General features: G+C 42.9%; 1 pseudogene; it reads left to right on the forward strand.

The window, feature by feature from the left end:
- Positions 1-410: 410 nt before the first annotated feature.
- LOC119522448 lies at positions 411-2,793 on the forward strand (annotated as a pseudogene).
- The last annotated feature ends 22,587 nt before the right edge of the window (positions 2,794-25,380 follow it).

A 25,380-nucleotide genomic window follows, 5' to 3' on the forward strand; every position in this document is an offset into this window, starting at 1 on the left:
CAAGTAGTCTGTGATGTCATTTCTATGAGATGCCCAGAATAAGAAAATCCATTGTGACAGAAAGTAGGTTAGTGGTTGCCAGGGGCTGGGGGCAGGGGGAAATAGGGAGTGGCTGCTTTATGGGTACAGGGTTTTCTTTGGCAATGATGAAAAAGTTCTGGAACTAGGTAGTGATAATGGTTGTACAACAACGTGAGTGTACTTAATGCCACTTTAAAAATGGTTAAAATGGTAAATTTTATGTTATCTGGATTGATTTTACTATATGCAAAAAAAAAAAAAAAATCTAGAAACCTGAGCTGCAGGGGTGTGTAGAGGGCATCAGGGGCAGTGTTTCTCCACCCTGGCTGTACATCAGGTAGGCAGCTTTTTAAAATGCCAATGCCAGTGGATGATCCCTGCGGCTCGGGATGGAGGATTACAGCGAAAGGGATATTCCAAATCTCCCAATTTCCAACTTTATCACTTATCGGAAAAGAAAAGTTAAATCTGAATATATGCGACTTTAACAACGTAAATGATTTCAGGCAAATATGGGTGCAAAGGCTCTGTATGTAGAAAATTTTGCAAAGGTTCAAGAAAAAACCCAGATCCTCAACGAAGAATGGAAGAAGCTTCACGTCCAGCCTGTTCAGTTGATGAAATCCTGTGAGTAGGCACCCTTTCCTCAAAAAGTGTACCGCAGAGAGCATTTTCCCCGGATCTGAAAGCAAATATGTTAATGTAGTCTCTGAACACAGTTGCATTGGGCCCATCATGTATTCCTGGTCCCCTCTCCAACAGAACTTTATGGTAGAAGATGAGTCAGTTTTGTGCAATATTCCCTCAATGGGAAATGAAGTGAAAGAAGAAGATGAAACTTTCATTGAGGAGCTGATCAATAATTACGATGGGAAAGCCCATGGTGAAGAAGAGATGATCCCTGGATCTGTCCTGATTAGTGTTGCTGTTTCCCTGGAGTTGGTAGATGCCCTGAATCAATATCCAGATGAGGAGGATGAAGGGCACAATGACACCTCAGATGGAAAACAGGATGACAGCAAAGATCTGCCTGTAGCAAGAAAGAGAAAATGACTTGCTATTGAAGGCAACAAAAAGAGTTCCAAGAAACAGTTCCCAAATGACCTGCTCTTCAGCACAATTGCCTCGACGTGCCCTGAGAATGGTGTCCCAGAGGACGTGAAAGAGAAGTCTCAAGGGCTAACAGAGATGTCAGATCACAAAGCACTTCACCCTCAGTGCACAGCCAACATTGATGGCCCCAATGCCAAGTCTGTGCAACAGAAGCAATCTCTGCACTCCTTCTACACACTTTTTTGCTGGGGCTGCTTTAAATATGACTGCCTCCTTCACCTTTTTTATGCCACCCCTAATGTATACAAATGCAAGAACAAAGAAATCAAGATTAAACCAGAACCATGTGGGACAGTCTGCTTCTTTTTGCTGAAAGGAGCAAAGGAGTACACCATGCTCCACAACCCTCGCTTCAAATGTGCTGGTCGTTGCTGGCGACATCACTACCTTGTCAGTGTGTCCTGCTCCAATGCATCAGCCTCTGCTGTGGCTGAGACTAAAGAAGGGGACAGTGACAGGGACACGGGCAGTGACTGGGCCTCTAGTTCTTCAGAGGCTAACTCTCGCCATCAGACCCCCATGAAACAGAAGGCTAGTCCAGCCCCAACTCAGCTGTGTCGTAGAAGCACCTTCAGAACCCGTGGAATGGACTGGAGCTGAAGAATCTCTTTTTCGATTCTTCCATGATACCTACTTCAACAACTTCTGTTCAATAGCCAGGCTTCTGGGAACTAAGACAGGCAAGCAGGTCTTTCACATCGCAGACAAAGAATCAATTTTCATGAAGCTGCCAACAGATGAACTCATGAACCCCTTGCCAAAAAAGAAAAGAAAGCACAGTTTGTGGGCTGCACGCTGCGGAAAGATTCAGCTGAAGAAAGATAACTCTTCCACATAAGTGTACACAACTGCCAACCCTGTGATCACCCAGAGTGCCCCTGTGACAGCACCTGCCCCTGCATCATGACTTAAAATTTCTGTGAGAAGTTCTGCCAGTGCAACCTGGAACTGACAGTTGTTTCCTGGCCATTGCTCTAAGACCCGGTGCAATGCCAAGCTGCGTCCTTGCTATGTAGCAGTGAGGGAGTGTGACCCCAACCTGTGAATCACCTGTGGGGCCTCAGAGCACTGGGACTGCAAGGTGCTTTCCTGTAAAAACTGTAGCATCCAGGGTGGCCTCATGAAGCACCTGCTACCGGCCCCCTCAGATGTGACCAGATGGGTCAACTTCATTAAAGAGACTCTGTGCAGAAGAACGAATTCATTTCTGAGTGCTGTGGTGAGCTCATCTCTCAGGATGAGGCTGGTTGACGAGGCAAGTTCTATGACAAATACATGTCTAGCTTCCTCTTCAACCTCAGCAATGATTTTGCAGTGGATGCTCCCCAGAAAGGAAACAAAATTCAAATTGCAAACCATTCAGTGAACCCCAACTGTTATGCCAAGGTGGTCATGGTGAATGGAGATCATCAGACCGGGATCTTTGCCGAAAGAGCAATTCAAGCTGGTGAAGCGCTCTTCTTTGCTTACAGGTTCAGCCAAGCCATTGCCCTCAAGTACGTGGGGATCAAGAGGGAGACCAATGACTTTGGCCCACCCAGGTCCCATACCAGCACCACGGTAGTGACACTGTCTTTGCTTTCATGCACTCACCACTGCTGCTGGAGTTTCCTGTACTGTCTCCCTCAAGGAGAAATCCCCCACCCACTCCTTCTGTAGTGAGGCCTCAACTGTGTCCAGTGAGGAAAACACTCTTCCAGTGAAGGGGGAGATTGGGCTCTCAAAAGTGAGTTGCAGAAACAGGAGATGCATCTCAGGCCTCAGGGGAAGAGAGCCAGCCCTGAAAGCCCAGGCTGGGTGACTTACACTTGATTTCTTGTCTGCTGCCTCAGCTGTGGGCCTCAGGAATAAACTTAGGCAGTTTCTGACAAGCAAGAGCTTGTAATTTTAACTTTCCAAATCAAGGGTCCTTATGTAATTGGGTGGCCAGGCCTATCTCTCTGTGGTCCTTTAGTCCTGGAGAGGCCAGGCTAAGTGAAGTTTGGTACCTGGAGCCTATGAGTGGTCTGGGTTAGAGACAAACCTGGCAGGCAGCACTGAGTGAATTCAGAGGAGAGATGGGTCACCTTCTTACCTCTTCCCTCATGGCAGGGTTTAAACCGAAGGAGTGTGAGTTCTAAGTACACTGATATTCAAGGCTGGGAGAAGGAAAGCCAAGAGGCATCCATCCATGGACAGAGGGAAGACAGCCTGATGGCAGTACCTACTGAACTGGGACCCAGGAGACATTGAGAAAGCCTTCCCTGTTTATTCTGAAGAATCTCTTTTCAGATTCCTGGTAACAGATGCCAGCGCCCTTGTATCTCCTTCCAAGATCCTGGCTTAGCAACTCCAGGCAGGCATTGTGCCGCTACTGAAGAAGCATTAGGGTGTGTGTGATGGGCTGGGTGAAAGCGCTCTGGTTCCCTGGATTTGTCATCCTTTTCAAGCCTTCCGTTCCCCATAGGTGAAGGTCTAAGGGGTTATCTGTGGCTTATCTGTCAGGGTTGATGGGTCCAGGCCTGGGCGAGAGATGGGAAAGATTGTTGGTGTGATTCCCTTTCCTGTCTGTAGCACCTGCTGTGTAGCAAGGTGAGTTGGCCATGTCTGTTTGGAGGTGGGTGAAGGGCTACCAGATTGCATGTGTCTAGGATGGCTTCACACATGGAGTGCAGACTGCCAGAGGGTATTATTAAAAGAGTTGAAAGAAAGCCATATAAGGAGCAGCCAGAAGCTGGAAGTCAATGGAACCAAGAAGCCAGGAGAAGCCGCCATGTGCCTTGCAATGTGATGAAAAAGCCAAGGACCAAGGATCACCAGCAGCCAACCCCAGAATGCCACAGTCTTCTGGGAGAAAGCATCGCCTCAAGGATGCCTTGATTTTGGACTTCTCTTAGCCTCAGAACCATGAGCCAATAAACTTCCAATGCTTAAGCCAACCCTTTCTCCCCCAAAAAAAGAGTCGAGGAGACAGACCACCTGTCCTGGTGGGTGGTGCTGTTCTCTCTGGGATTCAGGCAGAGCACTTTATTTCTTTTAGAAGATCTGAAAATTGGGAAGGAGTTCGAGCTAAGGTCTCTGGGGCCCCAGTCCACCATTGAGGGAGGGGGAGGAATTGGGGTTTTTTTTACTCCAGTTCTTGCCTTAGCTTCTGGGGTGGGGGTGGGGGGGCAGGAAGGAGCTGGCTTGACACAAAAGAATCTAATGAGAATGGGGCCAGTAAGAGCTGCACTGTGTCTTTGGCTGGCTTGTTGAGTGGGCAGGGGATAAGGACTGAGGTGGGAAGAACTCATGCAGGAGCCCTAATGGAAGAGGGAGTGGGCTTCTCCCTTCTATCTGGGGAACCAGAGCCTCTTCCTCCAGTCTATGTTGACCACATCCTTCCTCCAACCCCACTGGTTGTCCGTGAAGCAAAGAGTGGGGTTCCCTTTGGCCAGGCTGCCTCCTGGGGTTTTAGTGGGACATACACACTCACATACTCTCACTCACCACACTTGTAAGGCGCACCCTGCACTCAGCACACTCCCCAGCCAGCTCATGTCAGAAACCATCTTCCCACCTGATCCGGCCAGGCCCAACCATGATTCTGAAACCTGCTTCTGCTGTGGTTTGTTTTAATTGTGGGTATTGGAGACACTTCAAGCTGGACTGTGGGCCCTGAATTACTCAGAAATTATAGGGGAAAACCAGAGACAGATGAAAGAGGAGGATTGAGGTCCATCTGAAACAGCAGGGACTGGTGGAGATGAATAGGTGAAAAGAGAGAGAAATTATATCCAGCCTCTGAGAGGCTAGACTGACTCCACCGTCCCCTCAGTGTGCAGAATCACCATGGATGAACCCATCTTCCCCAGATTCAAACACTACCACTCGTGTTCCTCCAGCATTTCCACTTTCCCCCCCTGCTATCCTGCACCTTTAATAATGGGTCTCAATACCTCCCCCCAAGACGTGATGATGGATGGATGGAATGCAGTAGTGAGAACTGGGTGAGGCTGTTATATGTGGCTTTATTGCCAGTGAATTTCATGCACTTTCAAGTCTTGTGGTTTGTGAATTCTTACCTGAATAAAGAGGTAGAATCAAAAAAAAAAAAAAAAAAAAAAAAAGCAATGCCCAGGGACTTTACCCCCAGAGACTCTAATTTAATGATCATTGTTATTTGTATAGGCTGTAAGGGTGATTCCAATCAGGGTCCAACTCAAAGAATTGAGCAGGTTCTCACATCAAGAGAAGCCAGCCCAGGGATGTCATGGGGAGCCAGCATGTGAAAAAGGCACCATCTTCTTCCTTGCCTCTCTTATGGGTTTTGTGGTCTTGCTTTCACACTGATTACTCTAGTGTCTTTTTAACCTTGGACAGATCAATGTATAGTTGGAAGGTGGCCCTTTGAGAGACTGGGCACGATGGAAAGCAAAAGCCCTCTCTGCTGCCCCCAGCCACAATTTTTTTTATTTCAGTTTTATTGAGATCTATTCACATACCCTACAATCATCCACAATGTACAATCAATTGTTCACAGTACCAACATATAGTTGTACATTCATTACCACAATCAAATTTTGAACATCTTCCTTACACCAGAAAGAATAAAAATAAGAATAAAAAATAAAAGTACAAAAGAACACCCAAAACATCCCATACTCCCATTCCCTCCTATTATTCATTTACTCTTTGTCCCCATTTTTCTACTCATCCATCCATACACTGGATAAAAGGAGTGTGATCCACAAGGTTTTCACAATCACACAGTCACACAGTGTAAGCTACATTGTTATACAATTGTCTTCAGGAATCAAGGCTACTGGGTTGCAGTCTGATAGTTTCAGGTATTTACTTCTAGCTATTCCAATGCATTAAAACCTAAAAAGGGTTATCTATATAGTGCATAAGAATGCCCACCAGAGTGAACACTTGGCTCCATTTGGAATCTCTCAGCCACTGAAACTTTATTTTGTTTCATTTCTCTTCCCCCTTTTGGTCAAGAAGGCTTTCTCAATCCCATGCCATGGGCCACACTTTTGGTACAACCTTCTCATGTTGACAACAAAAATCTCTGACCCAGGACTGGAGCCAGTTTCTTCTCATCACATCATGACAGCCTCATAGGCTCCACCAATGCTTTCTCCTATGACTCTGAAAAGAAGCAAACCTACCCATCTTGCTTCCAGCAAGCAAATGGCTGCTGGGTAAGCACACCCCCGTTGCCAGCAGCAGGGAGCCTCCAGCCATCCAAAGGGGACTGATGCAGAGCAGTTGCATATGCAGGCCCCTGCAAGCCCAACTGTCACTTCTCCTCAGCCATTGTTCCACAAGGAGAAGCTGGGTCCCGGCTTCTGAGAGGATCGTTTCTTCATCTGCTGGCCGAGAAGCTTGCTGTGGAGGAATCCAGTTTTCCTCAAGTGCCAGCCGAGGAACATTTTGCCATATTAAACAATTCATTTTACTCTTAAATTTATGAATATGTAGATCTAGGTGTAACTTGTGTAACGTGTGTAGCACGTCCTGTGGATACTGAATGCTAGGATTGCAAATGGTTTTCTTTTATAAATATATGAATTCATTGCTAATTCGTGAACACCTTCAGAACCACAAACTGGAAGCAAGAAAATAGACACTTGGTACTACTGGGAAACAACAGTTTGTTATGCAAGAATCTATTGTATTTATTCTTTCAGAAAATAAAGATTTGAGAAGCTAATTTGTCTTTTTTTTTTAAAAACCTGGACTCCAAAGTTATGCCCACCATCAGCAGTTGCACAACCCAGAGATGTTCTCAACATTCGGATATAGTTTTGTTGTTGTTGAAGGAGTAGGAGCAAGGAAGGAAATATGGCAAGAACTGTGAAGTGTTTTCCTGGAACATGACTAGAATTATTCCGTAAGAACAAATGTTTAGAATTATGGGTCTCAAGTGACAAAAGCACATATCTGTTCATTCATTCATTCATTCATCAATTCATTCATTCATTTGGCATTTGAGATATGTCATGGTGGTGTAACTGGAATTGACTCATACAGGCTTGTGAGACTCACATGGGGGTATCTCTTCCCAAATCTTGGTTTGGTGACATCACATTGGTAGCTTGAAATGGACAGTAATGTGAGATTTACACCAAAGAAACCAACAAATGCTACAAATCAAGGTGCCCCCCCCCCCGCCGCCGCCACCGCCGCCAAAGAGCCAATTTTTGAACAATTACCAGAATGCCACTGGATAGTTGGGGTCCTTTAACGTGTAAGGCCCAGGGCAGAGGCCCCTCTTGCCCAGATGTGATGACAGTACTGGCCTTATCAGGACTGAATGCATAATTTGTAGGGCCCAGTGAAAAATGAAAATTGAGAGCCTCTTCCTTGAAAATTTTTACAAATTTTAAGGTGCTGACAGCAGAGAATTAAAACAAGCACAGGACCCTTTGAGTGCAAGGACCTGTGTGACTGCACAGATCTCAGAGCCATGAAGCCAGCCCTGAGTCTCATCAATGGCCTTGAAGTGTTTTGTGATACATGAGCCCTCCCAAGAGATCCTGGTCCCTATAAGGTTGTTTGCTTTGGTCAGGATATAAGGGGAGTCTTCCAGCCCTATGTTGACATCTTCGATCATAGCAGAAACACTGGGGTGGGGTGCGGGAAGGGGGTGCAGTGCAAGCTACTGAGTGAGCCTAAGAGTTTGCCCCCAGTCTGAGGAAAGTGAAGATGCATCCAGTGCTTTCAAAGCAGAAAGCAACCTTGGAGTACCTAGAGGAAGAGGGGAGGACAGAATTAGGAAGAGACTTTTTCTAACCTCTCACGGCAGAGGGGTCACACATATTACGGCCACATAATAGGGAACGCGGTCTGTCCTGGTGGAACAGAGGGGGGCCCGGCCAGCAGCCAGATTCTAAATCCTTGTTGTGTGACTTCAACGAAGTTGCTTCATCTCTCTGTGCCTCAACATCTTGACTTGTAATATGCCCAGGCTTACAGATGCTCAATAAATAGCTACCTCTTCCAAAAAAGAGGTTGACCGTCATTTGGTTATCACTTAAGCTTTTGTTTTGTTTAATATCTGCCATTGTCACTTTCTCATCAGAGGAATTTCAAGACCTCCAAAGAATGCACAGGGTTCAAAGAGAATGCAAGTTGTCAAAACAAATCCTCCCTGGCACCTCAGGATCCATGAGGGAGGTCCAGCTGATCATGAAACAAGGTCTTCCAACCTCACCTTCTCAGCTCCTCGGCCCAGGACAGCACATGGTACTGTTTGGATGAGATTCCTGAGTTCCTCTTGGGGAATATCAGGAAGCATGCCCAAAGCCCTGGAGTCTTTCCATTATCTTCTCAGCAGGAGTTTCTGGGATGGGGGTAGAATTTGATGCTAAGGAAAATAAGTTTTCTCTGGAGAAGGGGAGATGTGATGAGAGCTGTCTTCAAATATCTGAAAAGCCAGCCTGTGGAAGAAAGCACAAACTTGTTCTTGGTGACTCTAGAGGAAAGAATTAAAAGCAGCAGGCAGAAGTTATGCAAACGCTGATCCCAGCTCAATTTTAAAAAGACATTGCTAATGACAAAAGTGATTCAGCAAAGAAAAGGGTTGTTCAGGCAGTAGTGAGCTCGCTGGGCAGACAATACTCAAGCGGAAGCTGGTGTGTCTCTCTGCTAGGATGCTACCAAAAAGTTTATGACAGTTGGGATAGACGGTCTCTTTAAAGATTTTCTAACACTACATGAGTCTATATGAATGCATAGGATGCAAACAAATTTAAATAGGCTCAATTTCATAGGGCCTCAATTCACTTTATAGAATTTTTAAAATCTGACTACTGTGATGGCATGCCACTTTGGGGTTATGTGATTGTCTTTTCTTCAACAAGGTCAAAACATCTTGCACATCTCTTCTCTATCATCTGACACTGAAGGCAAGGCATTATTTTCTACCTGATCATGAAACAAAGGCTTCCAAAAAGTGTGACTTCTCAGAGGTCTTTTGAATTTGTGGGTGAATTTAAAGCAGAACACAAGTTTCCTGACTCACAGCCTGTTTTAGTTTGCTAATGCTGCAGAATGCAAAACACCAGAGATGGATAGGCTTTTATAAAACGGGGGTTTATTTCACTACACAGTTACAGTCTTAAGGCCACAAAGCGTCCAAGGTAACACCTCAGCAGTCGGGTACCTTCACCGGAGGATGGCCAACGGCGTCCGGAAAACCTCTGCTAGCTAGGAAGGCAGCTGACGTCTGCTCCAAAGCTCCGGCCTCAAAACGGCTTTCTCCCAGGACGTTCCTCTCCAGCAAGCTTGCTCCTCTTCAAAACATCACTCCCAGCTGCACTCAGTTAGTTCCCTCTCTCTGAGTCAGCTCATTTATATAGCTCCACTGATCAAGGCCCACCCCCGAATGGGCGGGGCCATGCCTCCATGGGAACATCGCATTAGAATCATTACCCATAGCTGAGTGGGGCACATTCCAAGCAAATCCAACCATCACCAAAACGTCTCCTCACAAGACCACAAAGATAATGGCATTTGGGGGACACAATATATTCAAACCGGCACACAGCCCAACTCCAGTGAAAGCCCACACAGTGCAAACAACCGTGCTTCATTGCTCTGGGATAGAAAAGGCTCACTTTCCCAATTGGAACATCCTCTCACTGTGTTGGGTTGACTAGAGAACAAAACGTGAACTTCCCAAGTTCAGTGTCTATTTCCTACCAGGAAAATGAGACATCTGTTGTGTAGTTAAATGAGATGAATCCTAATGGATCTTTGATGATGAATTGCTTTTCTAAATCTGCCTTTTAGTAACTTAAACATCCATGTGTAAGAAGCACATGGATTAAATGTAAAATCAAAACAAAGCAAAATATCTAGGGGCACTGTTGTATTGGCAAGCAATGAGCAAATCTTAGAATAATGGGATGAGAAGGGATTTCCAAAGGGCTGCCAGTCTATTCTGCCTTCCCCTTTACCTAGCTATTTTGCCTCCATCAAGCAAGAAGTGTGTAGCGAGGGCCTACTCTGTTTTCAGCACCTTTTATGTTGGGTGGCAACAACAAAGAGGTCTTCACCAAGATAGTCATTTTATTTTGAAGAAGAAAATATACTATGGGCTAATCAAGCTCTAAATCATGGTGAAATGTAACTATTAGGAGCATCAGGGGACCAAAGCATTAATTGTGAACCCTATGGCTTTCTGGGAAATGGAGCAACCTTCCATGGTGCACACTGAGTGATACCATATAGGATTGGGGTGGGAAGGGTGAGTGTGGATGAGGGTCGATGAATCATATTGACAGGAATGCCTCAGTTAAATGGCTTGCCATTAAGTGAATTTTCTGATGAACCCTCTGTGGGTAATCCATTTTGACATTAAACTTACCTGAAGCAAAGAAGCACGTGAATAGGAAACTTCAGAAATTCAGGTTCAGTCTCTCTGAGGGTGTATGCTTGTGTTGGTGGATCATTCATGAATGGATGTTTACAAACACAACCCCTTACCCACCACAAGTTGTCAATCTTGTAGCCAAGACTGTGGGCCCTGGCTGTAGCTGACTTTGAAAGATCCTCATGGAGACCCAAATCCAGGCTACCTCTTGGGAGAAATCAAATTATTTCCTCTCACTCTTCAAAGAGGCAGAAAGCAGACTGGCTTTTTGAACCAGGAGTAATGAAAGGAATTTCAATAAGAAAATTTGATTAGAAATGTAAGAAGCCATAGCTGTTTCTGAAAAACAAATGAGCAACTGGAAAGTATTGGCCACAGATTTTAAAAAGGCACTAATAAAATGTAAATCTGAAGTACAACTGGATCTTTCTTTCCATTCAAAGAATAAATACAGATGAAGGTTAAGTGTATATTTTGCTTAAATTTCTATAACAAGAACATGGAAAAAATCAAAAAGTGTTAAATGTTTTGGAGAAATTACTGGTAAATGTTGTTTTAAAAGCATTTATAATGAAATAATACTATTGGTTTACTAAAGCTGCTGAAATGCAATATACCTGAAATGGATTGGCTTTTACAATGGGGATTTATTAAATTACAATTTTACAGTTCTAAAGCTATGAAAATGTCCAAATTAAGGCATCAAGAGGAAGATACCCTCTCTGAAGAAAAGCTGCTGGCATCTGAGTTTCCTCTGTCATATGAGAAGACACGTGGCCAGCGTACATAACAGCTCCAAACCAGCACAACTATATAGCTATTTTTTTAAAGGAATGAAATTGAAGTGACAAATATACAGAAATTCTTTGAAATATTTTTGTATATAATCTGAAATTATTTCAAAATAAAAAATGTAAAAGAATGACATGCATGTTTACTAAAATACATGAATAAAAGTGCTCATAACAGTGCTATTTGTAGTTGCCCCCAAACTGAAAACAACCCAAATGCCCATCAACAGTAAAATGGGTAAATAATGTCCCATATATCAATAACATGAAATACTACACAGTAGTGAAAAAGAACAAACCTCTGGTACATATAACAACGTGGATGAATCTCAGAAACATAATGCTGAACAAAAGAAGCAGGACACAAAGCATACTACATGAATCTGTGGTTCCATTTGTATATAATGCAAAAAGAGGCAAAGCTAATCTATGGTGATGGAACTCAGAATAGTGGTTACCTTTGGTTTGGGGGGTGTTGACTGGGAAGGGGTACCAGGGAGCCTGAGATTTGCTGGAATTGTAACAATTCATGGAGTGGTATGGTGGGATTTGAGCACAGGGCTGAATGTAAATTGCCCCTCATTTTAAAAAAAGCACACACATTTAAACATTAAAAGAATAAAAGGAAAAAAAAGTATGGCATGGCTCCTCTTTCCTTATTTGTGCCCCATCATATTGATCATCTCAGACTTTATCCTTTTCTGCATCCTGGGTTCTGACAAAGCACATTTCCTTATGTTAGAGTGAACTGTGTACCTATATGTCTGTTTCACCAGGTAGTGAGCTCTTGGTGGACAGGAAACATATTTTAATTGTCTCTTTATCTCCAGTTCATGGTAGGGAACCTGGCCCTACACTTTAGAGACCTCACTCTGGCCTTCCTCTGACTGTGCTCCTTCCAGGAGCAGGAATCTACTAGACCAAAGGAGCGTTCCCAGCCAGAGGCCACACCCCTCCCTTCTAGTCCTTACTCTGGATACCCAGCGCCCCGGCATTCCCTGCCCAAATGGTCTTAAGCCTGCTCCCAGGATCTGTGCAGACCTCTGCCTCAGTCTGCCCTCTCAAAGGCAGACCATGTCGCCAGCACACACACCCTTTGTACAGGAGAGTCAGGGTACATGAAGCCCCTCGTGGTATAGGATGGAAAAGAGGTGGAAGCAGAAGAGGGGGTCAGAGGGTCAAGCCGTGAGTGGAGGGTTTAGGACTGACCCTTCCTTGCTGTCATGCTTTGACACAAAACTGAGAAAACAATGAATTTTAAACTCGAACCTGGCCTTCCAGATCATTATGAAGATGTACTTTATTTCCCAAGGCAGGAGGACAGAGCACACTTTATTAAACAGTGTTAGCTTGATTTATAACTTATAAATATTTAGACAGATGGTATGTGAATCTCCAACTAGACATTTTCCCTGGGCCCCACAAATGTTGGGAGCAGGCTTGCCTGACATATAGTAGCTACTAAGGACATATTAGCTGAATGCATATCATGGGCTATTGATATAACTTCAGATTGGCATTTCTATCATTGAACTAAGTATGATCACAATTATAAGTCCTATCCACTTATTACAAAGCAATTCATATCACTGATAGGGCATATCAAAGAGGGCTAGGGTTAATCGATCTAGCCCATGTATTCCCACCACCATCACCCCTGACACACACAAACACCCATGAGAACAAAAGTTTTGCTGTATTTTCTATTACCTTCAGAGCTTGGTCTAGCCTGGAACTGGGCTTCTCATCCTTACTTTAAGCCCTTTATAAAATCAATTAACACATGTGAAGTCTTCAGAATTTTTTCCTTTTACTTGCATGTGAAGGCTTTGGACAGACAACTTCTGCTGCAGATGTGCATTCTGGCAGTTCAGCAAAACCTGGGCTCCTGCCTGCTTCGTCTAGGTTCGGGGCGTGTGTGAAAAGCTTACATTTTAATACAGGCTTTAGGGGTGGTGAGATGCCTATATTGGTAGAGAGAGGAGGGAAGGCATTTCCAACAGAAGACCTGGAGTGTGTACAGAGGCAAAGGCAGAATGAGCAGGGACTGGATGAAGGACAGGAAGCCAAAGAGCTTGATTAAAGCAGAGGATACATGAGGGCATCTCACTGGTTCACAGGCATGTCCCCAGCACCTAGCCCAGTGCCTGGCACATAGTAGGTACACAATAAAATTGTATAGGATGAAAAGTTAATGACTGAATTGGTGAAGAGGGGAGTACAGTTATGAAAATAAGACAGATGAGGTGTTTGGTACTTGGTTCTAGAGGCAACAGGGAGCCATTGAAAGTTCTTGAGCAGGAGAGTGACTTGTGCAAAGCTCTTCTAAGCTAGTAAACAGCAATCCTTTTGGTGGTTGTTCAGCGCCCTGGCTTGGTCTTTCTGGTTAGCTTAATATCTTCTTCCCCTTTTCTGCAAAAGAGAATGCGTCTAACCTTGAGAAGAGACTAGAGATGAGAGGTCAGTAACAGGAGGTTTTAATAATTCACTCTGTTTTATGCAGGGTCATGTATCATACATTCATGTTCTTCATCAAGTGGGATCTCAATGCTGGAGGCAAAGGGTGAGTGTGAGGCTTCATTCAGTTTTCCATGTACTAGATTTTCCATCAACTAGTACTTGGATCTGGGGACACGTGCCACACAACACATCACAGGTTTTTCATGATTGAGTGAGACACAGGCCTTAATACTACGGGGGCCAAGAGCTGCCCATCAAAGTAATCAAACCCACTGAATGAAAAGGCATTCACGTCTCCTTGCAGGACACATTTTCTCTCCTGCAATCTGAACCACCAAATGCACTTCAGAACCCAGTGTCTTTCGTATCAACCATTGGATTTATGAAGATACGATGTTCCCGTAGGAACACTTTGCAAATACATAACAAATTCCAATAGGAATATTCCATGAATGCCTTAAGTTGTCAAGAGCTCCCCGTCCAATTTACCCGAGCTAATAGAATTGGCACACACTCTCAGTGCTTTCACCGGAGCATGCACGCTGCTCAACCAAATGAAGGAGTTAAAAACAGATGTGCATTCTGGAAGTTCAGCGAAATCTGCATGTGGTCCAGCATAGAGACAATTGCAGCATGAGGTCTCCTAGCCTGGGGCGCAGGTCACTAATGGGAGCAGCTACCATTTACTAAGCACTTACTATATGCCAGGCCCCAGGAGGCATTTTGCAGATGTTAGCTAATTCCATCTTCACACCCACCCTGTGAGGTAGGGACTTTTATCATCCACTTTTGCAGAAAAGGGGAAGAAGATATTAACCAGAAAGACCAAGCTAGGGCTCTGACCAACCACCAAAAGGATTGCTGTTTACTAGCTAGAAGAGCTTTGCACAAGTCAGTTACCCTCTCTGAGTCTCAGTTTCCCAGTCTATAAAAAGGAGAGGATAATGACACCTCTCTCACAGAGTTGTTGGAAAGATCTAATTAGCAGAATGCCTGGCACCAAGTAAGCATTCAACAAATGGCAGCTAGCATTAATGCTACTAACTTGACTGAATTCTCCACCACTAGGCATTATGGCTTCCACCTTCAGGTGCCATTGATGGATCCTGGCTCCCTAGCTCAGCATGAGTGGCTAAAATCCAATGGGCTCAAATACAAATGGGACCAATACTGATGAGCCACCTTCACTCTCTGGAGCTTATTACCCTGGGTACCATCCTCACAGCTTCAATCTCCAAAAGTATCATCTAGGCAAAAGAACAAGGAAGGAAACTAAAGGAATGGTTTGAGTTAATGTCAGTAAAGAACAAAAGTAAGACTCCTATCCATTCCCAATATGCTGTTGTAATTAAAAGCAAAGATCTGGCCCATTCCAGGAGAAGAGACTGCAGAGCACTGTGTGGAGAAGTAGCCAGAGCTGAGCACACCAGATGCCACCACCACACCCACCCAGTTTGGAAGCCCACAAGAGAAAGAACTTCATCAAGCCAAACAAAGGTATTTGGCCTAGGTATCTGGGCCTTTGCAAGTATTTTTCTGCCTGAACTTGAAAAAGATGCCTGTGATGGTTTGGATGTATTATGTCCCCCAAAACGTCATGTTCTTTAATGCAATCTTGCAGGGGCAGACATATTAGTGTTGATTAGGTTGGAATTCTTTGATTGAGTGTTTCCATGTAAATGTGACTCAATCAACCATGAGTGAAATGTTTGATTAGATTATGTCCATGGAGATGAGGACCTGCCCATTCAGGGTGGGTCTTGATTTAATCACTCATGTCCTATGAAAGAGCTCACAAACAGAAGGACCTCAGATCAACTCAGAAAGACATTCTAGACACTGTCGCTGAAAGCAGACTTTTACTGACACTTTGGGGATGCTAACCCAGTGTTTGCTCCAGAGAAGCTAAGAGAGGACAAAATGCCCCAAGAGCAACATTTTGAAGGAAGCACAGGAGCTGAAAGAGATCTGGAACACAACCTGGGATCAGCAGATACCAACCATGTGTCTTCCCAGCTAACAGAGGTTTTCTGGATGCCATTGGCCTTCCTTCAGTGAAGGTATACTAGTGTTGATGCCTTCATTTGGACATTTTTATGGCCTTCAGACTGTAACTTTGTAACCAAATAAACCCCCTTTATAAAAGCCAATCCATTTCTGGTATTTTGCATGATGGCAGCATTAGCAAACCAGAATAATGCCCTATTCACCCCTGCCTTCAAAACCTACCCAAGTTGGAAGAGGCATCCATCTTCCTATGCCAATTGGGAATCATTTGCTTAAACCAGAAGCACATTAGGGTTGAGACTAATTGCCCAGGTTTTGGGAAATCAGGGACACTATTATTTGGCTAATTAGGATTCACTTATTGCATGGAATGGGCTAACATTTAGGATTTTAGAGAATGGAAGCGTCACAAAAGTTAGGATAACTCCAGATCATGGATCCTAATAGCAGAGAGGGTGAAGCTGGCTAGCATGACTGGTTTAGCTTACATTTTTCTCAGGAGTGACATCTCAAAAGTATTGGCATTTTGTTCCCATGTTCGTTCCTTCCTCGTCTCTGCCTTTGCGTACTTTTCAACTGACCTGAGCATCTCTACTTCCAGGAAGCTTCCCCTGACCAACTGCTATAGTCTTCATTATCTAAAGCATGCCATCACTACTGCATTGTGCTATTTCAACTTCAGTTGTCTTGGGATAATAGTAACACTAATCACTACTTAGTTTGCTTTTCATATATGTTTGCTCAACCCATTTAGTCCTTAAAGACTGGGGTTGTATAGCTCTAAAAAATTATAGTTTATAAATTATGATTTATCCCAAAGCCTTTTTCAAAAAGGTATGTCTCAGAAATATGTGTATCTTTCACAGAATTTTGCATAGTGACACCTAAGGAAAGTCATAAATGTTTGTTGAATGGAGGAATGAATAAAGGAAGAGTTAGTGACCCATATAATAATCCATTGGATCCTTAGCCTTGTACTGAGAGCCAAAGGAAGGCATGACCTATAGGCCAGGGCACAGGAAGGAGCAGCATCCAAGAGATTGGAGAAACCAGTGCTTCATAATTAGCTTCCTTCTCCATGACTTTGAGTAGTTAGGTCTTTCAAATATGCGTACAGGTATTGACAGCTGTGTGGCCCTTTAAGCAAACACCTGGGTTTACAAAATTAATAAGGTTCCTCACTGTTTTTCAAACACATTAAGGCTTCTCTTACCTCAGGGTCTTTGCACAAGTACTTTCCTTAAATATCCCCATGACTTACTCTTGGTCTCTCACCTCCTTCAGAACTCAGCTCAAATGATACCTCCTGTGTGAGGCCTTCCCTGACTACTCATTATAAAATAGCAGCACCCTAACCCCCCCTAAACTCCCCATCCATCCACCCTGCTTAAGTTTTCCCTTAATACTTGCTGCCACTTAATGTATATTTGTGGGTCTGTTTATTGATGCTCTCTCTCCTTTAGAAAGTTAGCTCCATGCAGGTAAAGGGTGGTACTTTTTATGTCTTGTGCACTCTGTTCCCAGCACTTAGCACTATCCCCGAAATGTCATAGGTGCTCAGGAAATATTTGTAGAATCAATCAATGGGTTGAGAATTTAATTATAAAATCATTGACCCTTGGAATCCTGAAAACTACTCCTCTACTGCATGTAAAGAATTTGAAATTCTTTTTCTCGGGATCTATCATTTCACTGAGTAATGCCAACCTTATTCACGCCCCCGATTCATATTGGAGAAAAAAACCAATAGCAACAGCACTAATATCATGAGATAATATGCTGAGACTTTACTGGGCTCTTGGCATGATGCTAAGAATTTTATACGTGGCATTTTATTTAACCCCTACAACAACCCTATAAGGGAGATTTTTATATCCCTATTTTACAGATAAGGAATCTGAGCCTGATAGAAGTTATGGTCAGACTCTTTTGACCATGTAACATAAGGAAGGTGGAGGAAGGGGTCCAGCTACTGAAGACCAGATGCAAAGAAGAATGGGTGACTAACTGAGTAAGTACAGTTAGGAGAGAGTCTATACAATGAGGTGAGGGGGTAAGAGAGACCTGAGGAATAGAGTCATGAGAAGAACTACGAAATGGCCAAGCTAGAGTTTAAACCCATGACCTCTTGAAAATGTCCATCCTTTAAACATCTAGACTCTAATAATCATGCCTTTGCCTGTGTGATTGCCTCTTTCTGGAGTGTTCTTTCTCTATGTCTCTTCAGGGCCCAGCTTGAATGCAGCCTCCTCCAGGAAGCCTTCCCTGATCCCCTTACCCCACTTCAACTGGTAATGGGCTCTCTCCCACTGCTATGGGGTGACCGGTATGGAGAAACTTCAGAGTTGGAAAATGGGAGTTTGGGGGCTATACATCTAAATACATATATAATTGTGTATATAAATTTTTTTTAATGTCTACTGGACCTGAAGTTGTATCTTTTGGGCAAATTTGGGATTCTATGAGGGGTGAACATGGGCTTTCCAGGAGAGATTATAGGGTGGGCTATCTGGTTCAATGGGGGAGATGATCACTTCTTATCACTTCTTGGGTGAAGACCCAAGGAGTTGACTTTTGTTTTGCTACTAGCACCACCCTCCCCCCAAAGAGACAAGTGATTTGCCTGAAGTAACCCCGGAAGTCATGGCTTCAGCCACACATGTGTCTCAGCTGTGGCTGATGAATAAACATCCATCCTCCTGTAACTGGAGTTGCAGCTTGTTGTCATAGTAGGTAAGCAACTGTATAAATTACTTCTCATCCAAGTCACAAAGTACGTCTGCCAAAATGATTTCTTCTAGAATTGTAGAAGTAGAAATAGAGTGCACAGGGAGAAACTGAGTTTGCTTCAAGGGGCTGTGAATGCACCATTAAGAAAAGAGATTAGCAATCCATCTGGTGTGTTTGCACATCATTTCGGGCCATTCTGCAGCATTTCTGAAGCAATGACAGTCACGGTCAGGGAGGAAGAAGAGGTGGTTCCACTGGCCATTTAAGAACAGGCTCTTCGCCTGAACCAGAGGCTGTGGCGATCAGTGCGTGCAGCTAGGTAGCGCTCTGTCAGCTCTGACCTCAGCTCAGTGACAATTACAAAAGCTCCAAAGTTTAATAAAGGCCAATGCTTGGATTCTAATGCCAGGAGATTTGTTAAGGCATTGTTATAAGATTTAGGCCAAGTTCTCTGAACAAAACAACTCTCTCTCTCTCTAACTCACTCTCTCTCTCTCTCTCTCTCTCTCTCTCTCTCGCTCTCTCCCTACACACACAAACACACACATACTCCCTCACCAAAGAAAACTGATAAATGAGTGGACCTATACTTTTCAAATAATATTATTGTGTCAAAATATATATAATATAAATTTGCTATTGTAATCATTTTTAAGTGTACAGTTCAGTGGCATTAATTACATTCACAGTGTTGTGCAACCATCTTGAACTGATATCTTTGGATCCATCATGTTCCAAGTCCATCTGGGAAAGATCTTGGTTAAATATGGGACACCTTATCTAAGTTTTGGCTGAAAAGTCCCATACTCTTTAGCAGTCTTACAGTCAAGGTAGCAATATAATCACAACATTGTGTAAGAAACATGTTCCAAAAGAGTCACTTATATTTTATATAAAATAATTCCTCTTTAATAGCATATATTACTCTATGGCATTCTTTTTTTACTGTTATTAGAAAATTATACTCCCTGCAGTATAGCTATACATAGAGAGGTGGACTATACTTCCTCCATCTCTTCGTGAAAGTTAGGAAGTTTGTCTACCCCCAGGGCTCTCCTTGTCTGAAGAGCTGGACGCTTGGCCTCTGGGGCTATTGTCCACAATGAGAAAGAATCGTCTAAGACCATATAAAGTAGATCAGGGCAAGTGTTCATGGTGAAAAGGCACATTTCCTGGTAGAAGCACACCCTGAATGAAACAAGGAGATAAGGCTGCCAGAGATCTGCCTCACCACTGAGAAATATGAGGTGCATTCAGTTGATTCTTAATTCAGAGTTCATCTGCCCTGTTTTCTTTTTTTAACTGGAGTTGGAAAGATGTCATTAAGGTTGAAAGTCTCCTCCAACGAATACATAGGGTCCATGAGGGAAGGGAATTTTGTTTCTGTTGCGTTCACTGGTATATCCCTATTGCATCCATCCGTGCCTGGCATGCAGTAAGTACTCAATAAATATTTGCAGTTCTTGTCATTGTTAACTGCAAAGCAACCTGAACTGAAAATCCAGGTGAACCCTGTAAGCATATGCTCAGCTGTTCTCAAAGCCAACAGAGAAAGGAACAAGACTCTTCTCTGCCCCTGGCTTCATATGGGATGTGAGTCAGAGTTCCATATCCCAGTCCCAACCTGGCCATGATGATGAGGTGGCATGGAGGGGGAGGCACTGTCTAGGACAGGACAATTGCTGAGAGAACAGATGGGAAGAAAGGGCAGCCTACAACCCGGTAGCCCTCACAGCCCTGGAAGGCACCAAGCTTTCTAGCCAAATGGGCTGATCCACAAAACCAGAGAGGCTATGTCCTCACCCTGGGCCACCAGGACCAGATCTTCTCAATTCCTAAAGCCATGGAACAATTCTCAAACTCTAGGCTGGATCCACATGACACTGATCACCACAGTCAAAATAATTGTGGTCCGCCAGAAAGCAGCCAGTTAACAGATTGGTCAAGATATGGTCAGTTCACCATTTACATTTAGGTAAGCCTAGAAGGTGACGATTCCCTTCTCAGAATACTGCTTGTCATGTCAGTCAAATCATTTATTCCAATTCATGAAAGCACAGGAATGATTTAGAAGATGATTTTGAAAAACTAAAATCTTTATTAGAAAGATAGTGAGTCAAAAATAAAACAGCAAATTTGGTGGTGGAGGGGAGAGCAACCATAATCCCACAACCCTAAAAACCCTTTTTTCATTTTTGTGTTTTCCCTACCTCCCAGCCCCTACGTTCATACATAATTTTATTATGCATATATGTGGTATTTTAACAATCGTTTACTGTGTCTTATTTGCACAAACAATACATGTTCATAATTGAAAAATTAATATGGATAAGCGAAAAGAAAATTAAAACTCTTTATAATCCCACCAGAGATAAATAACCACTGTTAACATTTTGGTGCAAATTTCCTAATTTAAAAAAATGTATATTTGCATGCATATATGACATATATACTATAATATATTAACATTAATACATATGCAGTTGATCCTCATTACTTGAGGATTCTGTATTCTCAAATTTGCCTACTCACTAAAATTTATCTGTAACCCCCAAACCAGTACTCACAGCGCTTTTACAGTCATTCGCAAATGTTTGCAAAACAGTGAAAATTTTGTCGTCGGACACACGTTCCCAGCTGAGGTCCAATAGGCAACGCTCTGCCTTCTTGTTTCAGCTCTCATATTTTAAACAAGTCTCCTTATCATGGTATATTTAGTGCCACATTCTTTGCATTTTTTTTGCTTTCTGTTGGTCATATTGCTGTTTAAAATGGCCCCCAAGAACAGTGCTGAGGGGTTGCCTAGCATCCCCAAGTGCAAAAAGACTGTGATGTGCCTTATGGAGAAAATGTGTATATTAGATAAGCTTTGTTCAAGCACGAGTTGTAGTACTGTTGGCCATGAGTTCAATGTCAATGAATCAACAATATATATTAAATAAGGTGTCTGTAAACAGGAACACTCATGAAATAAGGTTCTGTACTGAATAGTTGATGAAAATATGACCAGAGGCTTGTGTGACCCTAACCCTGTCTTTCCCTTAGGAGCAATGTTTCAGTATTCACTAACTCAGTGATCACGGTGACTATAGAATATAACTACTATGAAAACAAAAATTAACTGTAAAAATATTTTTTCTGTTGAAAATGCCCACAGACCCCAAGCATCCTATTGAAGAAACTACCATTTGGGCTTAATGATAAATTGTGATCATTTTCCCATAACAATAAATAAATCATAGAATGTAAAATACCTTCTTATAAACTTTCACAACCTTATAACTCTAGAATTGTTTTGCAATCCAGTATTCAGGGATACTTCATTAAGAATGAATTCACTAATCAAGTCATGATCTTTTACCCACAATGTAGTTCTGCATGGTGCTAGATATTATGGGGAAGTACATACAATATCTACCATTTATTGCCTGCTTATTATGTACCAGGCACTGTACCATAGATACATTGAAAATGTTCCCTCACAACAAACCTAGGAAATAGGTACCATTTTTCCTGTTAGATGAAGGAACTGAGGGAGGATCAGAGACATATTTAAACTGGCCTCACAGCTAGAAATAGAGTAGCCTTTCTTAGTTTTTCCAGCTGCTAAAACAAATACCACACAATGGGTTGACGTAAACAACAGGAAATTCTTGGCTCACTGTTTTGAGGCTAAAGGAAGTCCCAAATCAAGATATCAGCAAGGCTTGCTTTCTCCTGAGGTCTGTAGCCTTCTGATGCTGGCTGCTGGCAATCCTTGGGGTTCCTTGGCTTTCCTGTCACATGACAATGTCCTCTTCCTTTCTCTTCTCGGTTCTGGTTGACTTCCTGCTTCTGGCTCTTCCCTGTGGCTTTCTCTGACTCTGGCTTCCAATTGCTTTCTCTTTATAAGACCTTTAGTAATCCAGATTAAGACCCAACCTCATTCAGTTGGGCCACACCTTAATGTTTTTTTTGAAGAGGAAAAGATGGTTTATTATTTGTGCCAGCAGAAGGCAGGGAAAACTTCCCCAAATCTGCCTCCTGAAGTGTTTCTCCAATTGGGTTTTATACCCAGGTTCGGAGATAAAGAGAGATAATCATTCAATTAACATGCAACAAGAGTGATAGACAAACAGCGCATCTATCTGGGAGGTTTGGGGCAATCTCCCAGTGATTTTTTAATTGGCTAAACCCATTAGAGACAAAGGGAGTCAATTATTTTAGTTAACATGTTAGCCTGAAGAACTTCAGTAATTCATCTCCTGTTTCCTTGTTTTCTTCAGGGTTTGGTGACACCTGTGAAAAGTGCACACTTTACATTTACATATGTTTGCAGACCTCACATTTACAAATTGCTCCTTGGTGAGAATAAGAGCTTTCATTATAGCCTGTTCCAGCTTTGAAGGTTACGTTTTACAATTTCTTGCTTGCTTACAGTTTTAAGATTATATTTAAAAAGTTACTGTTACAATTTCCCCCTTAAACAGTATTCACTTCCAATCTTGGGAATTGGGCAGTTGGTCATTCTGGCTGCTTCCTGACGGCGAATGGGGTGAAGTAATTAAGGGGTTATCTGCACACCTTAATTTTAAATGACATCTTCAAGAGCCCCTATTTCCAATGTGAGACAGAGATTAGCCTTATGAAAGGCGAGGGTTTGCCCTGGCAAGGGGTGTGGCTGAATAGGGACGCCTGCCTGCATGTACAGACCTGTACACTGTCAAAGAGATGTGCTCATACTGACAATATTTGGGAAGTCAAGCTATGTAGAACATTCTGTTTCCATATGGTTTGTTAGTTATGAATTCCAGAACTTGGAAACTTTGCAACCTTCAGAAAGAACCAGACTACATATTAAGGGATTAAAGATTGAAATGTCATTTTCCATTTCTGTCCAAATGAGGTTGAGACATATTTTGATGAGAAAAAAAAAAGTAAGCCTTTCCATGACTAGTTTCTCACACGATATCTGAATGATTCAGATCACCTGCTGACTTGATGGTAGTCACTAAATGCTGAGGCACAAATCATCTCATATCACGCAGATTTTCGGCATCAAAGACAGATCCCAATGCTGAGATGGGTTTCAGAGTTGAGCATGATGCTGCAATCTTCTTCTGATTAGTTTTGATAATTCCATCTCCCTTTAAAAAGCAGTCTTCCTCTCCAGTTTGATCTATCATTCATGTCCGACCCACCCCAAAAGAAGTCATTTTCTTTTAAACACCCTATTTGATGGACTATAAACATTCTAAAATTGGGCTATGTTTTTTGATACAAACCAGTTTCCTGAATTCTGTATGCAGATCCAGACTGTTTTGGTGCATTGTTGGCTAAATGACACACACACAAAAATGCTTTGGCTGCCTTTTTCAATTTTCAACCAGTTATTCTGACGACAAGTAAATCCAGCCTGAAGATAAGCAATGATAATGTTTTTGTTCCACTGTAATTACCCAACAGTGGAGAGTGGTTCAAAGGTCCTTAATAAGAAATTGGGTTTGGTTTTAAAGTCCTCCTTGAAACCGAAGCAAACACAGTGATGCACAAGGCCCCATCTGTAATGTTTGGCTTGGATGCAGGTGAGAGGCTCTTGGGAAGGCAGGGTGCAGCAGAGTCTTCAGAGAAGATTTTGGAAATTGGCATTTCCCCAGGTTGCCTTTAGCATCCAACATCTCTTGCTGATCAGAGTTGGCACGTACGTGTAGAGGAGATGGGAAGAACGTGAACCCTTGGGCCTACTAACAAGAGTGGAGGGATTGGTCTGTGAGGTTCATAAGGTGGACCTTTACCCTAGTGGCTTGGACCATTCTTAATCCTTGCTGTCTTCAGATGTGAGTCATCTGCTGTAATATGACTAATCCTGTTTTGTAGTAGTGGACTGCACAAAGCTTCCACCCTGCTCTCATATAACACACTGGCCCTGCAGCTCAATACACTCTCTCTTCCTGTGATAATTCTTAGCTACAGAGCATTGTGCAGATTATGAATAACTATTAAGCTTAGTTTTTGAGGGAGAATGGAAGTGCCCCTGTCCAATGCTCAATCTTAAGGCCAATGTGCCAACTGTCCTCAACCCAAAACTTTCAGTTTTGTACAAGCGATTCTCTCAGAATCTGGCTTTCCTTATCAACCCAAATTGAGTTCTGACCCTGCCCCTCATTAGCTGTGTGACTGTGAGCAGATCATTTCAATTCTCTGGGTATGCATTTTCTCATCTCTAAAATGGGTATTTAAGTGTCAGCCCTGCCTATCCCTCAGCGCTGCTGTGAATATCAAATAAGATAACATACATTAAAGTACTTCGAAAATCATATATTGTAAAGGGTAAAAGAGATTGTTATTATTACTTTGCTTTTATAGGGTATGTATGGCTATATTGTTGATGAAACCAAAATAAAACGGTCTAATACAGAAATAATAATTTTTAAAAGCAAGCATTTGGTACACTGTAAAGACTTGGAAATTTGGGGCAGGAAGTTTGGGCACTCTATGAGGAGCTGCACCCCCAAACCCTCATTTGAGATAAACCAAGTGAAAACAGAGAGACTTTTAACTTTAGAAGCCTCCGAAAGCCCACCCTGGCAGATGGGCCCCAGCTGTGAGCGACAATGGGACCCCTGAAGCATTGCTGAGAGCCTACCACCCAGATGTTCTTGTGCATCTGTTCCATGTTTACAAAACTCCTAAATTTTCCAGAAACTACCTAAGACACTTTAAAATGCTATTTACTCAAGGCAGCGGCACAGGAAACCAGCTCAAATCAAAGGAAGAAGTATGCCTTTTGTGCTGGAGGTCTAGAGAAGGGGTTCGCAACTTCTCTGAAGAGAGAATCAGACATAAATTCCTGTTCTGTGTACATAGGGGTGGAGGGAACTGAGGGAGACACATGTCTGTAAACAGACAAGGGTCACCAGGACAGCTTTCGTC

Source organism: Choloepus didactylus, chromosome X, assembly GCF_015220235.1.
Source record: "Choloepus didactylus isolate mChoDid1 chromosome X, mChoDid1.pri, whole genome shotgun sequence".
Lineage (NCBI taxonomy): Eukaryota > Metazoa > Chordata > Mammalia > Pilosa > Megalonychidae > Choloepus > Choloepus didactylus.